Genomic DNA, 15,790 nt, shown 5'->3' with positions numbered 1-15,790 from the left:
TGGTATCGTTTTTCATGAAATTCCACTTTGTGAATGTTACTTGAAATTAGCTTGGATTCTTGTTGATTTACTTTGTGTGTATAACTGCATACAATCTAGTTAACTAGACAACATAACCCAAATAAATAATCATATGGTATGATTATATGGACATGATTTTAGGGGTGATCAATTTATGAAAGTGTTGGTTCTTGTTGATCATGGCTGAATAGTGCGAGTTGCGTTCAAGTTTTAGGACAAAATGCATATACACCAAATCTTGAAAAGAATTGAAGAAATATTTATAATTGTTTTTGAATCCTAACGTAATAATCGGCTAGCAAAACGAACTGAACACAACTCATAATAAACGTAGGTTACATAAGTGTTGCATGTCGGGTCAGAAATTTCAATCCAAACCTGATAGTTTGTGACGTTTCATCCAAACCCATTAAGTATATTTTCCTTAAATAATAGGAAAAAATTTAAGAATGGTCGATATGTTATGTTACAATTTGCAAGTTTGGTCCAAAAAGTTTTGGATTCGTGCTAGTGGTTTGATTTTGTTGTGAGATTATTCCAAAATTTTAAAACCATTTTTTATAATGATAGATTAATCATTGGTATTATTTATTTTAACTATTTAAATATAGAAATGCAAAAAAAAGGTCTCTTACTCTCTTATGCACATGTAAAGAGTACACACTAAATAATCAATCACCATCTTCATCTTCGCCAACCATCCCTCCTAAAAACCCCAAAGCGTGAGATTGACTGTCTGTGTATGTGACTGCATTGGGTTTGATTTCTTAGTCAAACATTTTAGTGAATACATAGTGTGCACGAGTTAAGGGTGTGGAGAAGTAGTTTCGTCCAACTTATTCTTTCTGTCAGCTTGAAGTTGTAAAAGAATAACTTGGCGATGAACTTTGCTGAGGTGCAATCTGTTTCCGGCGGCTGTAGGAAGAGTGGAAGGTGTTTCAGTAAGAAGTCTATCTCCAAAACACACATCTACAAAACCTATTGTTGAAAGAACAAACCCCACACATGAATACACACATATGCAAGAACAAACCCAACTCTTTGAAGCTCAAGTACAACCAAGAAAATTCAACACCAATTCTTCGAGAACATTGATTATTCTCGATTGAACTCATTAGAGTTCTTGTATGTTGCCAACTATCTAGACCCGTCTCGTTGGCTTTGTATATGTTCAAATTTGTGGCTCGATTTTAAGATCTGTGGCTTGATTCCTTTCTTTAAGTTGCATAAAAAATTTCATTCTTTGTATACAACTTCCCATTTTCTCCATATAGCAGGTTCTCGTTCCAAACAATTCATCAGGATTCAAGATGAAATGCTTGCCCATAGACTTGGTCTCATACCAATGAAAGTCGACCCCAGGCTATTTGATTATATGTCGACCCCAGAGAACAGAGGAGCGAACAGAGAGATGGGATCCATGATCGATTGCAGTAGTGATATCTAGTGAAACAAGAAGAAACAGTAGATGTGAGTGATTTCTTTTCGAATAACATCGATCTGAGTTTCTTTGAGAGCAACTCGATCTAGAATCTGTTCTTCTTTTAGCCATTGCTTTAAGAGAAGCTTGTTGGTTGGAGTCGAAGATTTCGTGAAGTGGGTGAAGAAATGTTCTTGACGATGACTCCATGATCGATGTGGTAATAGAGTGTTAGAGTGTCTTTGCTTTCTTCTATCATTAAATCAAAGGAGAGAGAGAGAGAGAGAGAGAGAGAGAGAGAGAGAGAGAGAGAGAGAGTTTTATTTTTATTTTTTATTTTTTTGATTCTATAATAAAAAATCTAAAAAAAAAAAGGAAAATATAAAAGGCAAAATCAGTATGTTCTAAAAAATAATAAAAAAAAATTTCATCTATTTGTCTAAGTCCAAACTTTTTTGGACCAAACATACGAGTTGTGACATACCATATGATTCATTCTTGTAATTTAGTCTATGTAATACAATATTTTCTAAATATGAAAAATAAATAAATGGTGATACATTTAGTATATGTTAATGATTTATAAAGGTAATAAATTATATTTTGTGTAAAATTATGTGTTTGGTTTTTTTGTACACATAATAATTAAATTAAATATTAAATCATCCATGTGTATATATGTTTCATTTATTTGTACCATAGTATTGTATCTTATGTAAGATTTATATCTATATGTAAATAAATATAAGTAAGTTGTTATGTGTAAATAAATGGAGATCCATTGTTAATTTTTTATTTTTTATTTTATCTATTTATTTTTTTTTGTCACTTGTCACGTTCTCATTCAATTTGTCAAATTTCATTTTATGATTATTTCAAATTAATTTTTTTGTCCATATGTCATTTTATATGTTTTCCTATTTTATTAAATTCATATAATATTTTAATATATTAATTGCAATAAATGTAGTAATAAATGGATATCAATCTAATTAATGAATTTACCTTTTAATTTTAAAATTCTCAAAATTAAAGTTTATTAGTTTCTTTTTTATTTATTTAAATTGAAAAGATAAAAGACATTTGTATTATAATAATTTATTATTTTTCTTATTTTCTTATAAATTTAAAGTTTTCAAATATTTTAACTTTTATATTTAATCTTTTTTAATTAACTCATGTAATACATGAGTTTCGCAACTAGTTATAGTTATAGTAAATAAAGTAAAATGTATATATTGACAAAAAAGAAAAATACGTTTGTATTTTATACAATTTATGAAAGACAACCCACATGAATTATGAAAGCTTTAAAGGTTGGATGCGTTAGAAGCGGATTAAGGGGGTGTTTGGCTAACTATTTTCTAAGCTTATTTTTTATAAGCTCATATTTTCTGACTTATTTTTTATGAGTTCGATTTATTTTCGTAATGTAAGTCATAATAAGCTCAAAAGTTGAAAAATAAATTAGAAAAAATGAACTTATAAAAAATAAACTTGAAAAATAAGTCATAAATAAACTTAACCAAACACACCCTAAGAACTAAGAAATATTAGTGCCCAAGTGTTTGGATTCCTTAATGTGATCAACAAGAGCCCAACACCATGGTTTGTTTTTTTGGTTGTTCGATACTTCTAGTTAAATAATCTAAATTTACATAAATTAGTAAAAAAGTAAAATCATGGCCGACCCCGAGCTTATGCAAATGCAATGCAAGTGCGCGACCACACACAGACCATGTTGTTTTGATGACCCATAGCTTTTTTAAGTATATTAATATTAGCAGTGGATCAGTGACATCTAGTGTTGGATTATTGACAATTTTTATTTTGATTAATTTTTTTATCAATTATCAACTTATAAATGATTTTTTATTGATAGTTTTTGTTTTGATTAATTTTATAAAAATTATCAACTTATAAATGATTTTTTTTATAAAAACAATTACATTTAGATGCTTATTTTTATTTTTCGTACGTTAGCCTCTCAACGATCATGTGTAAAAGTAAGTCATTTTCTTTGCATTTAACCCTTAAAATTAACCAAACTTCAAAAAGTAAGTTATTGTAATTTTCATAAGGAGAGCACTATTGATAATCTACATATTCGTTTGCTACATTTGAATTCAGATTTTTTTTTTTTTTTGGATAAATGCGAAAAAGGAAATCTACAGAAAAATCTCAGTATTTTGGAAAATTTTTAATAAAGTCATTAATTTTATTTTTTGAATAGAAACATCCCAACTTTTTAACTTTTTGAATAGAAAAAACCCAAAAAAAAAAAAAAACGGTTAATTTATTTATTTTAGTTTTTTTTTACCTGTTCAGATCATATGACTAAATCGTTAATTTTCCAAAATAATGAGATTTTTCTGCAGATTTTGTCAAAACTTATATATAATGTATAAACACATTTTTTATGTATTTGTATCTATTTTTACCTACTTTGGTACTTCTTAAGTTTTTATATGTATATGTTTATGTATTTTAAATGTGTGTGTGTCTATATATATATATATATATATATATATATATATATATATATATATATATATATATATATATATATATGGGTAAAATGAATATACCTAACAACCTTATATAAGCTTAGGTACGTAACCACATCATAGTACGTAATTTTGTATCATATTTGCATTGTAATCACCCAAAGTTCTTAAAAGTTAATCTCATAACTTGATTGTTTTCAAAATCTTTGGAGTTTCACCATTATCTTCCTTCAAATGACGTATTTCTATCGAAGACCCCCTGGTGGGTTTCATATACTACCGTTACAAATCTAATGGTGTAGGAGGAATATAATGGTGAATGTCTGAAAATCTTGGAAGTAAATCAAGTTAAGGGTTGAAGTTTAAGAACCTTAAACGATTGCAATGGAAATATAATGCAAAACAATGTAGTATAATGTGGTTAGGTACCTAACTTGATTTAATTTCAAAATTTTTGAAATTTCAATATTATCTTTCTCTTATGTCGCATCTTTTTGTCGAACACTTATTAAGTTATATTTATTGTAGTTGAAAATGAAAATTAAGTAAGAGGGAGATAAATGTCTAATTTATAAAAATCATGGAAATAAATCAACTTAGAAGTTAAATTATAAGAATATTGAACAATTATAATGTATTATATAATACAAAACGACGTAGTATGATGAGTTTGGGTACCTAAGCTTATATACCCTTAAGGGTATATTCACTTTTCACTATATATATATATATATATATATATATATATATATATATATATATATATATATATATATAACGTATTTATGTATTTTTTACTTCAAGCCGTCTTCACTATTTAATCCAACTCGTACAACTTCTTCGAATATGTTTAGATAGTTTTCTTATATACCCACATATTTTAAACTTTTTCCGTTAACTTATCTTAAAATTAAACATCGAATGGAAAAAACTTAAAATATATGGGTATGTACTAAAACCATCTAGACATACTCAAAGAAGTTGTACGAATTAGATGAAATGGTGAAGACGACTTGAAGTAAAAAATAGATAAATACGTAAAAATAATACGAAAAAGATTTAAAATACATAAACATCTATATAAAAAAACTATAAAAATACATAAATACGCAAAAATACATATAAATACATAATATATAAGAAACACATAAAAACACCCAAAAAATATGTAGAATACTTAAAAATAGATATAAATTTGGAAAAAATACACTTATACATTTAAAATATATAAATATCTATATAAAAAAACTTATATATATATATATATATATATATATATATATATATATATATATATATATATATATATAGACATAAAAATACATATAAACTCATAACACATTAAAAATAACACACAAAAATACATAAAAAAATATGTAAAATGGTTAAAAATACATATAAGTAAAAAAAAAATCCGTTTATACATTTAAAAAATATAAAAATACGTAAATATATACATATAAAAACTTAAAAATATAAACAAATAAGAAAAATTGATATAAATACGTAAAAAATATGTTTATATATTATATACAAATTTTAATGAAATCTGCAAAAAAAACGTCCCATTATTTTTAAAAAATTAATAATTTGGTCCTATGATATGCTGAACAGGTTAAAAATGACTAAAGTGAATAAATTAGTCGATTTTTTGAGATTTTCTATTCAAAAAAATGAAAAAGTAAGGATTTTTTTGTTCAAAAAATAAATTTAGGGTTTTATTAAAAAAATTTCCAAAATTTTTGAATTTTTTCCAATGCAAGAAATAAAAATTTATTTTCGTGCCTTTGTGTGTTATACTATAATATTTTTCTTTGTATTTGAATGGTGTCGCTATTGGATTTTCAAATCATAATACTGGAAAATGAAATAACAAATCACTAAAAATACAATATTATTTATTGAACGCACAGAATCTCTAAAACTTTTTAATACCAAAAGAACTAACATCAAATATGGTGTCCCTTTTCTTAACCATTTATTGAAGCAAGTTTTATATACGAATAAATGACTCTAAACACGTAACTCCAAAATAAAAGCAAACCTTGATGTTAGTTAGTTGAGTGTTTACAGTAAACAATGGCAGATTTAAGCTTCTCATCACGTTCTTCATGATTCATGTAGCTATAATAATTTGGCGATGGGGCTGTACTTGTGCTACTAACCCCTTCAAAACTATCGTTCTTGGATTCCCCTTTAATCTCCAAAGAACTCGAATCTTCCGATTCGAAACACCCAATATACCTTTTCAATTTTCTTCTGAAACAGTTCCAAAGATTTTGGTGATTACATCTGAGTAAGTCAAGGAACTCCGGTGAAGATGGTGGTGGTGGAGAAAGGGTGGTTGGTGGTGGTGGAGGGATGGTTTGTATTGGAGGAGTGATGACAATGGTCACGGCAGGAGTGGAGATCGATTCCGAGGTCTCCATTTAGGCCAATTGTGAGTTTGTGTAAGAAAGATGTGGGATTTTGGCGTTAATTTAAATAGGCAACATATTTCTTTGTTATTTTAAATGCCCAAAATTAAGGGTACTTCCCATATATGTGTATCTCAATATTTAGAAACTCACTCGCACCCACCTCATTTTTTTTTTTTTCATTAAAGTTATCCAATTTTAAGTCTTTAACATATTTTTTCTGATATTTAACCACTATAATATTTTTTATATTTGTTTTTTCGGTTAAAACCAGTGCTTTTATGTCAGAAAAAAATATTGAATTTAGAGAAATTGTTAAATGTGGTATTTTTTGGATTTTATAATTATTTTTGAATATTTTTAAAATTTTCAAAATATGTTGATACCAAATCATCTAAATATTATACATCTTATTTTAAGTTTAAAAAAATGTCATATAAGCTGAAAAGGTCTCGTAACATATTATGTTAAAGTGGTCAAATCACAAAAAAATTGTTATTATGATAACAAATGAACAATTTTCTTAAAAAAAATACAAACAAAAAGTTTAAAGAAAACAAAAAAGTCTAACAAAATACCATATTTAATAACTTTTCTTTATAAAAATCCCACATTTAACAACGAAAAAAAATTGCTATAATGATCATGCATGTGACATCCTTATTTTCATGGCAAAAATATATCGATTTAGTTTATGTTTTCTAAATAAAATCAAAGTAATATCTCCAATAGAAATATGAAAATATGATAAAAAATTATCAAAACATTTATTAAAGAAATGTATTTTTCATTTCATTACAAAACTCGGGATGTCAACATCGATACAGATCAAAAACATAAACATAACAATATAAGTCTTACAACAGTTATTTACATCTATCGGCCTATAATCCAAAATTCATCATCATCGTCCAACTATGCTCTTATTCCACTACCTATAATATACAAAGCTGAGTGGGTCAGGTTTGGGAGTCTGGTGAGCACATGTGGTTTTCAACCCACAAAAAATAAATTTATTAAGTTTAATCATCAAACAATCAACCCAATTTCTCATCCCATTATCTTCTTTATTCTTAAATATCTTAAGAATCATCTGTCCTTCATTCATTCATTCCTAAGGATTATACTAAGGAATATGCATGAAGTCCATCGCTGCCAGGGTTCTTAAATTACAACCGGTGAAGACGTAGTTTAAAACATTTGGTAAACACATAGTTCAAAAATATATGGTGAACACTTAGTTCAAAAATACTTAATGAACACCTAGTTCAAAAACACCTGGTGAACACTTAGTTCAAAAATACCTAATGAACACATAGTTCAAAAATACTTGATAAACATGAACACAATCACCTAGTGAACACAATTTACCTAATGAACACATAGTTCAAAAATACCTGATAAACACATAGTTAAAAAATACCTAATGAACACATAGTTCAAAAACTTCTACATGTTACGAGCCTGTTAATGTTCAACTGGACTGTTTAGAAAAGTCTGTGGTCGTTATCTATATTCCGTTAGATGACTGGAACATTGTCAACATCCATTTTATTTCATTACACATCAACTATTTCATCTACCCATGTTATACCCAACATTTTTGTAGATAAAAATACATGTATTGTGTAAATCATTCTAAACATGTATAAAACATCCGTTCAACATCCATCTCAAATAAACAAATAATATATATATATATATATATATATATATATATATATATATATATGTATATATATATGTATATATATATAACATGTATTTTATATAAAATACTTCATATCTATGTATAAGATGAAAGTGATTATACACTCACATGATTGGATAGTGATTGGACAACACTTCGTCCTTAAAAACAATCTTTTTCGATGAATCCAAGATGTTTTCTAAAAAACTGGCCTTTATGTGGGTAGAGTTTCGACTCGAAAAACTTATTTTCTCGGGTCTTTAGGTGCTTCGGGACTTGCATCGGGTGTTGGGGTGGTTTCTTAGGCTTTGGGGTATTTATTGTAACATAAAAGAAAGTAGAAGGTGGAAAGAAGTAACTTTTTTAAACAATTTTCAGAATGCATCGCATTCTATTTATAGTGGCCGAAGCCTCAGGTTACGTTGGGTGTAATCTAAACGAACGTTGGGCGTACTACCTTGTGGCTCTCTACGTTGGGCGTAAACCCAGTACGTTACGCGAAGAGTGATGTGTGGCAACAAATGTGTCTGTATTCGAAGGAAAGGCAACATAGATGATTTCGGACCTTGTTCAAGTACGCGGAGCGTAATTCGAGTATGTTGGGCGTATAGCCTCCTCGAGGTTTGTGCCTGAAACTTCAAAAATTCATATTTTTCGCATATGGGCTCCGTTTTTTACGTTCTTTATATCCACACGTAGGTGAGATTATACTCTACAACTTTTGTTTAGATTCCATCAGCTAATTTTGACTTTATTTTTAAAGTTATATTTTAACAGTCCGGAACAAGAAAAGTCCGTTAAAATTTCTTAACTTATTCATTCGACGTCTGTTTCTGTCTGTATTTCTACCGTTAAACTACAACCGACAAGATCTTCGATTCTCGTTTAGGTTGTGTCAGTTAAAAAACGTTCGATCTATAATTAGAGTTCTGGGTTGTATACTACTTATGTCAAATCTTAGAAAATTCATAACATCCTCATACGAAATCAGATTTGAACATTCTTTTTATGCACACTCTTGGTTTAATGTGTACTACGACTTTCATTTAGATTGCTAAGGTTAAAAAGAACTTTTTCATAAACTCACTTTTTATGTCACACAGCGTTGTGTCAGTTCTGTCGCGAAACTTCAATAGGTCATAACTTCTTCGTTATAACTCAGATTTCAATATTCTTTATATCTCCGAAATCATTGTTTCAATCACTACCACTTTCTTCATAAATATCGGGTTTATATGACATTTATTTTCAACGCTTATTTTTAACCTTAATTTATTAAATCATAATACTTAAGTATAAAGCATATAATACTCAAATAATACATCTTTATTATTTCAAAACAAGTTACAAATGTTGACCTAGACTATTACATCATCATTAATGTCTAGCTTAGAAACACGGCGTTACAATATAAGAAAAATATATTAAAGTTGGATAATTTTAATAAGAAAAATGTTACCTTTATCATGATAACCCACTAAAGGGGTGTTTGTATAGGGAAGAAAGAGAATGTTTATTGTTTATTCTCACCGCAAATAAGCTTATAAGCTATAATCTAATTTATCCAAACACCCTTAAATCGGCAATAAAAGGTTACCGTGTTCATGTTGGATTTTTCTTTTTACGTGATCTGTCTTTTAAAAAATCAACAAAAAAAAATTAACATCAAACATCAATACATGGCATTAAATAATCTCAATTTATTTTATCCAAATATAACAAGAATATAAAAGATTGTTAAAAGACCACGATTGTGTGTGTGTGTGTATATATATATATATATATATATATATATATATATATATATATATATATATATATATATATATACATACAAACACACACTAGAAAAGTTAAAGGCCCGTGCTAAACACGACCACGGAAATTATGAAGTACGGTCAACATATGGTTAAGTATATTGTTGAAAGCATCCTTATCATTATATCAAATGATGACATCTTAGCTTTGATCGGAAAAGGTTGAAAATACAATGTTATAATTTGATGATTTTTTCATAATACATTGCAAGTGTTCATTAACACCTACAGGTGGCGAGCCTGCTAGTGTTCCACATGACTGTCTAGAAAAGTATGTGGTCGTCATCTAAACTCCGCTAGATGACTGAATCAAAAACAACGATATCGAGGCCTCTCTTCATTTTAACACACAACAACTATCTACCCATGCTTTACCCAAAACTTTTGTAGAAAAAAAATACATATATGGTTTAAAATTTGTATAAAACATTAATTCAACACTTATTTAAAATAAACAAATAATGTATAAACACATAACACGTATTTCAAAGCAAATACTTCATGTTTAGGTTTTAGAAGAAAGTAACCACTCACTAACACATATAAACAACATTATATACATATATATATATATATATATATATATACACACACATAGCACGTATTTTATAAAATACTTTATATCTATGTGTAAGATGAAAGTGACTATACACTCACATGATCAGAAGATGATCGGACAATACTACAACTTGTAAAAGTAGTATTCTTCGCTAGATCTGGAAGATCTTCACAAAAACCGGGCTCCTTGCGGGCAGGGCTTCGGCTGAGGAATAACGCTCCTCGGGATCCTCGGGACTTCGGAACTTACTTCGGGGCTCGGGAATGATATCGGGGCTTCGGCATATAATTGGCACGCAAAACGATGCAAAACTTAGAGAGAAAGGAAGAAAATGAACAAAGAAAATGGCTGATCTCGGTTTCTATTTATAGGCTGCTGGGTCTGGGATTACGCTGAGCGTAACTTTGGTTACGCTGGGCATACGCTTCGGATAAGCTTTGCTATGTGTGCCACGATCTTCAAAAATTCATAAGCTTGGGATACGAGCTCCGTTTTTTACGTTCATTATGTCCACGCGTAGGTGAGATTTTGCTCTACAACTTTCATTTAGACTCCGTTGGCTAATTTTGAATTTATTTTTTAATATTTATTTTTAGTAGGCCGGGACAACAAAACTCCATTATAAATTTCTAACTTATTCATCTGAAGTCCGTTTTCATCCCGTTTTCTGCATCTTGCTGATAATGCTGCAAGATTTAAATAAAGTGGCTTCATATTCCTTTCTTCCATCAACTTTACCTGATGCACAAAATACGCAAAAACAAAAAAAACACACAAACATGATTAATGACTAATACAATGCGTGCAGAAATCCTAACTAAATTTGAGTATGTTGTTAGAAATTAGATTGTGAAGGACATATAATGATGTCTAGGCCACTTTGTTCAAAATACTTACATGAACATCAGTAATGGTGTTTTGGTCTTTGTGTTTTCCAAAACGAGAAACCAATTGATGATTTAGATGAGTTCCAAGTGATGCTTAATGGAAAAATGATGCCCACTGGCTTTCTAATAGAACACTTCTAAAAGATGACAACATGGACAATGACTTGTTTGAAGGTGAAAGTGTATACAACATAGCAAGCAACTGTAAAACCTATGATGTCATTATCAATGCTCAAAAACAAACATAATTAGAATGTGGAATTTTGTTGTAGTGAAACCATTGAATTCCAACAATCATCAATATATAATATGGCATTATGGCATATATGCAAAACATCATAGAGGTGTGTCAAACCTAAGTTCTATACGGTTGAAATATCACCAAAGACCGCTTAAAGCATTTGTCAATTCTCAATTCATGAACCAATAAACTTCCTTTGATTTGATTTTTCAAAGAAGAAATGAAAACAATGGAAGGACAAACGTATAACCTTTTGAAAGAGCACAGGAACCTCACGACAAAGTATAAAGGATAACTTCAATCCATACACAATTGTTGTTATGGGAATCATCAACATGTCACAACCATCATGCCTAGAAAAAACAACATCAAAAGAGATGGAGCATTAGTGTAATCAAAAGACATGCAACTTTTCAAAAGAAATATAAAATTCATTTAGCAGCTTTTTCACAAATCAAATTGAGAAGTACAAACTAAAACGAGGAAGTTTTACCTTTGTCTTGCTCTGTTGGGAGCTCCATTACGACCCTTGTCCTGCTTGCTTCTCTTATGACCCCTGAAGTCCAAAGTCGATTCATGAAGTCCAAAATCGATTGCAAGAATGGAACTGTAAAGATGAACAGATGGGGTGATTAAAGGCGACGATAATTTTTTACTTAATGTTTAAATACTCTTCTAGTCCTAAGGGAATAAACCTCAAAATAGGTACCACTGGGACCACAACCCGGCTGGAAATATTCCCCATGATTACATCAGTACAACAAAATTAGTGCTAAGGTAATAACCACCTGAAGGAATAACGGAAACAGATGGATAAAGCAAAAAAAGGGAAACAGACACTTCACCACACTCCAAAGCTGCTTTATTATTTATTGACCTTTCTACCCCTCCTGCTGTAAACTAGAAGTTCTTGAGGCTTATCACATATCATCTAAGAATTCACAACCTGGCTTGGCCTTGTATGCCAAACCTACCTTTACCTTGAGTTACCAACAAATTTCCTACTAATGTTACAGATAGCATAGTCTTCTACTTTTGCACCAAGTAGAATCACAAAGTGAAATACATTTTGCTGTAATTTCAAGAACAGATAACATATATATCATCTTACAAAGTGAAAGCATCAAAACTTTTATCATTATGTCTAGTGAACAAGTTAGAAGACATTGGTCCAACAAAGAACTGATATGCCATCAGATATATATCGTCTGTTACTATGACTTCGACAAATGTTTGAACCATGAATCGCTGGTTTTCATTCCTCTTCTAGACGAATCCCTATAATACCTAATAAATAAGCGATATCAACTATGAAGCACCAACATGCAAACCCTTGAATTTGCAAGCATCAGAAAGCATAGAATGAATTTACTTATTTCTGTTGGAAATATTTTTGGCTTCTTCCAAGTTGTCGGCCTGAAAAATAAAAAGGTGAAATTACTAAATTAGCCCTCAAGAGAATGAATTATGAACATGATCAGTTAAATAGGTATTATATATAGAAAGTATTAACAGACCTGCATGCAAATAAGAACTGAAATTACAAAATTAGCCCTCATTTGGAACATGTGTTATATGGCATGTCATGCCCTAAACAAAAACAACATTACCTGCAACTATTCTGTGATTTTGATTCTTCTCTACAAGGTAACTACTGAGAACGACATGTTCTGAAAATCTCACCCCGCATCATGTCTATTGGGGTGTGGTCAAGTTGATTGATATACATTCACAATTGCATAAGACTTTATAAATTCATTTACCCATAAATCCCGTTAAGATCTATATGTTTCAGTAAACTTGAACTAGTGTTGTTAAGTAACTATACATTTGGTAATGAGACTCTCTTATCTGTTGGATTTGATGGCTATTTGGTTACTTTTTCCTGTTTTTACATCTTTAGATGTAAAAACTGCATGCAAAAGATTGAAGATTCTACATCAGTTCAATCATGTCTATGAGTGATAGAGGTAAAATTTTGATCATGTGTTGTGTTGTGCATCAAGGGGCACTAAATCATATGCTTATTATTGTGATCTTTGTTCTTTGAGCTTACTAGGTGGTGTGTTGTCCTTTTATTTTCCTTAGCTATTAAGGAGAATTTGTAGGAGGATGTTTCTTTATGATAGATACTTCTGACTTGTAAACATTACAACAACAAGTGTATCCAATTCCAATAAGCTCCATACTAACTCCAGGAATAGTAGTAATAGTAAAAAATGGAATAAATAATAAACATAGAAGTAATATGGGTAACCAAGATGTATACTACTCTACTACCCTAATTTGGGATTGTTTTACTTTGTATCAATCATATTATTATTTTTTTGAAAGAATTTGCTGATAATCTATCTAGTGAATGTAGCATTAGACATATTCTGCTTCTAGGTTAATCTTCGTTCTTTTAATCTAGCTTTGAAAATTAACTCTCCAGGAATTTTTTACTGCAATAGGAATGAGGGTGATTAACTAAATTTATTAATAAACAATAGTTTACTTCTATCCCCTGATCCTCTTTAATTTTCTCTCTGTCTCTCTATTTTTCTTCCATTCTGGTTTTTGAAGCTTAGGAATGCAGTAGCTTTCTTTATATGTGCATATTAGATACAAAGGTGTTTTTTTAATCATTATTTTGGGCTGTATTTATCCAAGTCTAGGTAATTAGCAGATTGAACATATATGGTGCTATGTTTTCCTTATAAGTTGGTGGCATGAGTTAGTTAGCAGTTAGTGGTAAAAATACTACTAAAAATGATTAGTATATAAGTCAGTGGTGGAAAAAGCATCATTATGTCTTCAAAGGAGGAAGGCTTCTGCAATTTCTCATAAAGAGGAAGGTTCTTTACTCTTGCTAATGGAAACTGCCATGTAGCAATGTGAGATTTAGGTTAAATATTTAGTATGATGGTGTAGCTGGAGTCTTGATGCATGGATAGAATTAGACAAGAGAAGAGTGGGTGTTTTCAACTTATTTATAGTATTTATTTATTCATGTCCAATCTCTTGAAAGGCATGCAATTGTCCTTTTGTGTGATGTTTTTTTTTTGTTCTGGGATTAACACTTGAATGTTTGATTAGGTCTTGGCATACTTGTGGCTTGTGTTTGTTGGTTAGTTTTTGAAGTGTTGATGGTAATTTGACTGTTATATGACATCTTAATATGCTTCTGTTGTAATGTTTGTTTATGACATTCATGTTGCAGGTATTTGGTTTCCTAGTGGTCCTGGGCGGATTGGCGTAAGCGTAACAGAAATATTGAAATGTAGTCTCACCTTTTTCTTATCTTGTTTTCTTTTTTCATGATATATCCCTGTTTTTTTCTAGTATCTCAAACCCTTCTTCACACCCATATCTTGAACTATACAGCTTCAGGTACTCAATGTCCTATCAAACAACAAAAACAAACAATTCACTGTCACTGTAGGAACATCTGGTAATTCTTTCTTAGCTTCCCAACTGCTGTTGAATGATTGAACGTACCTACCATCATGTTATCATGCATCATCAAATGAAATGCATTCACCTGAATCACTACAACCTTTAACATATAAACTAAAAAATAATGAAGATTACAGTGACAACAGACTCACTAACCGTGGCAATTTCTTTAGCATGAATTGGACGCGATCAGCGAACAATCATTGGCTCCTCGAATTCAGTGAATTGTGAACCAACTGTTATACTAACCACACACACACACATATATATATATATACATATATATATATATATATATATATATATATATATATATATATATATATATATATATGGTTGCCCTGTTATACAAAAATTACTTACAAGCCTCAAAGTCTCATAAAAACATGCTTCTGATTACATATCAGGAAGTAGTTTTTAGAAAATTACCTTTCTACTGTCTTATTTGAATGTGTAGGCACGATCTTTGAGGCTTTCTTGATTAAATGCACCGACCGTTCTGCATCCCAAACCATCTCATACTCACAGTTTTCATCTTTGATCTTTCTCTTTGCTACTTTTGAAGATGCCTAACATATCACTCATCAACTCACCAATATGTAGTTGAATCTTCAACCCATTTGTAGGCCATAACATAACCAAAACAAGAGTAACCACAAATAACATGATATACTTGAGATTTTAAGCAAACTAAACTAATTAATTATTAATACATGAGAAAATCACAAAAACAAACAAAAAATTATATATGGTTACCATATGTAAATGAAGATCCGTGTAGGAAGAAATCACA

At 29.9% G+C, this 15,790-nt stretch overlaps 1 long non-coding RNA gene across 1 annotated transcript; it reads right to left on the bottom strand.

The window, feature by feature from the left end:
- Window positions 1-12,058: 12,058 nt before the first annotated feature.
- On the bottom strand, window positions 12,059-15,238 carry LOC144998146 (uncharacterized). The gene is made up of 4 exons (XR_013660151.1): window positions 15,154-15,238; window positions 15,040-15,082; window positions 14,832-14,943; window positions 12,059-12,975 (listed from the first exon to the last, which is right to left on the bottom strand). It is a non-coding gene; the product is annotated as an uncharacterized LOC144998146 (long non-coding RNA).
- Between the last annotated feature and the right edge of the window lie 552 nt (window positions 15,239-15,790).

Source organism: Lactuca saligna, chromosome 5, assembly GCF_052625555.1.
Source record: "Lactuca saligna cultivar CGN05327 chromosome 5, ASM5262555v1, whole genome shotgun sequence".
Classification (NCBI taxonomy): domain Eukaryota; kingdom Viridiplantae; phylum Streptophyta; class Magnoliopsida; order Asterales; family Asteraceae; genus Lactuca; species Lactuca saligna.
The sequence above is the reverse complement of the archived record's forward strand: the minus strand, read 5'-3'. Positions and strand labels throughout refer to the sequence as shown.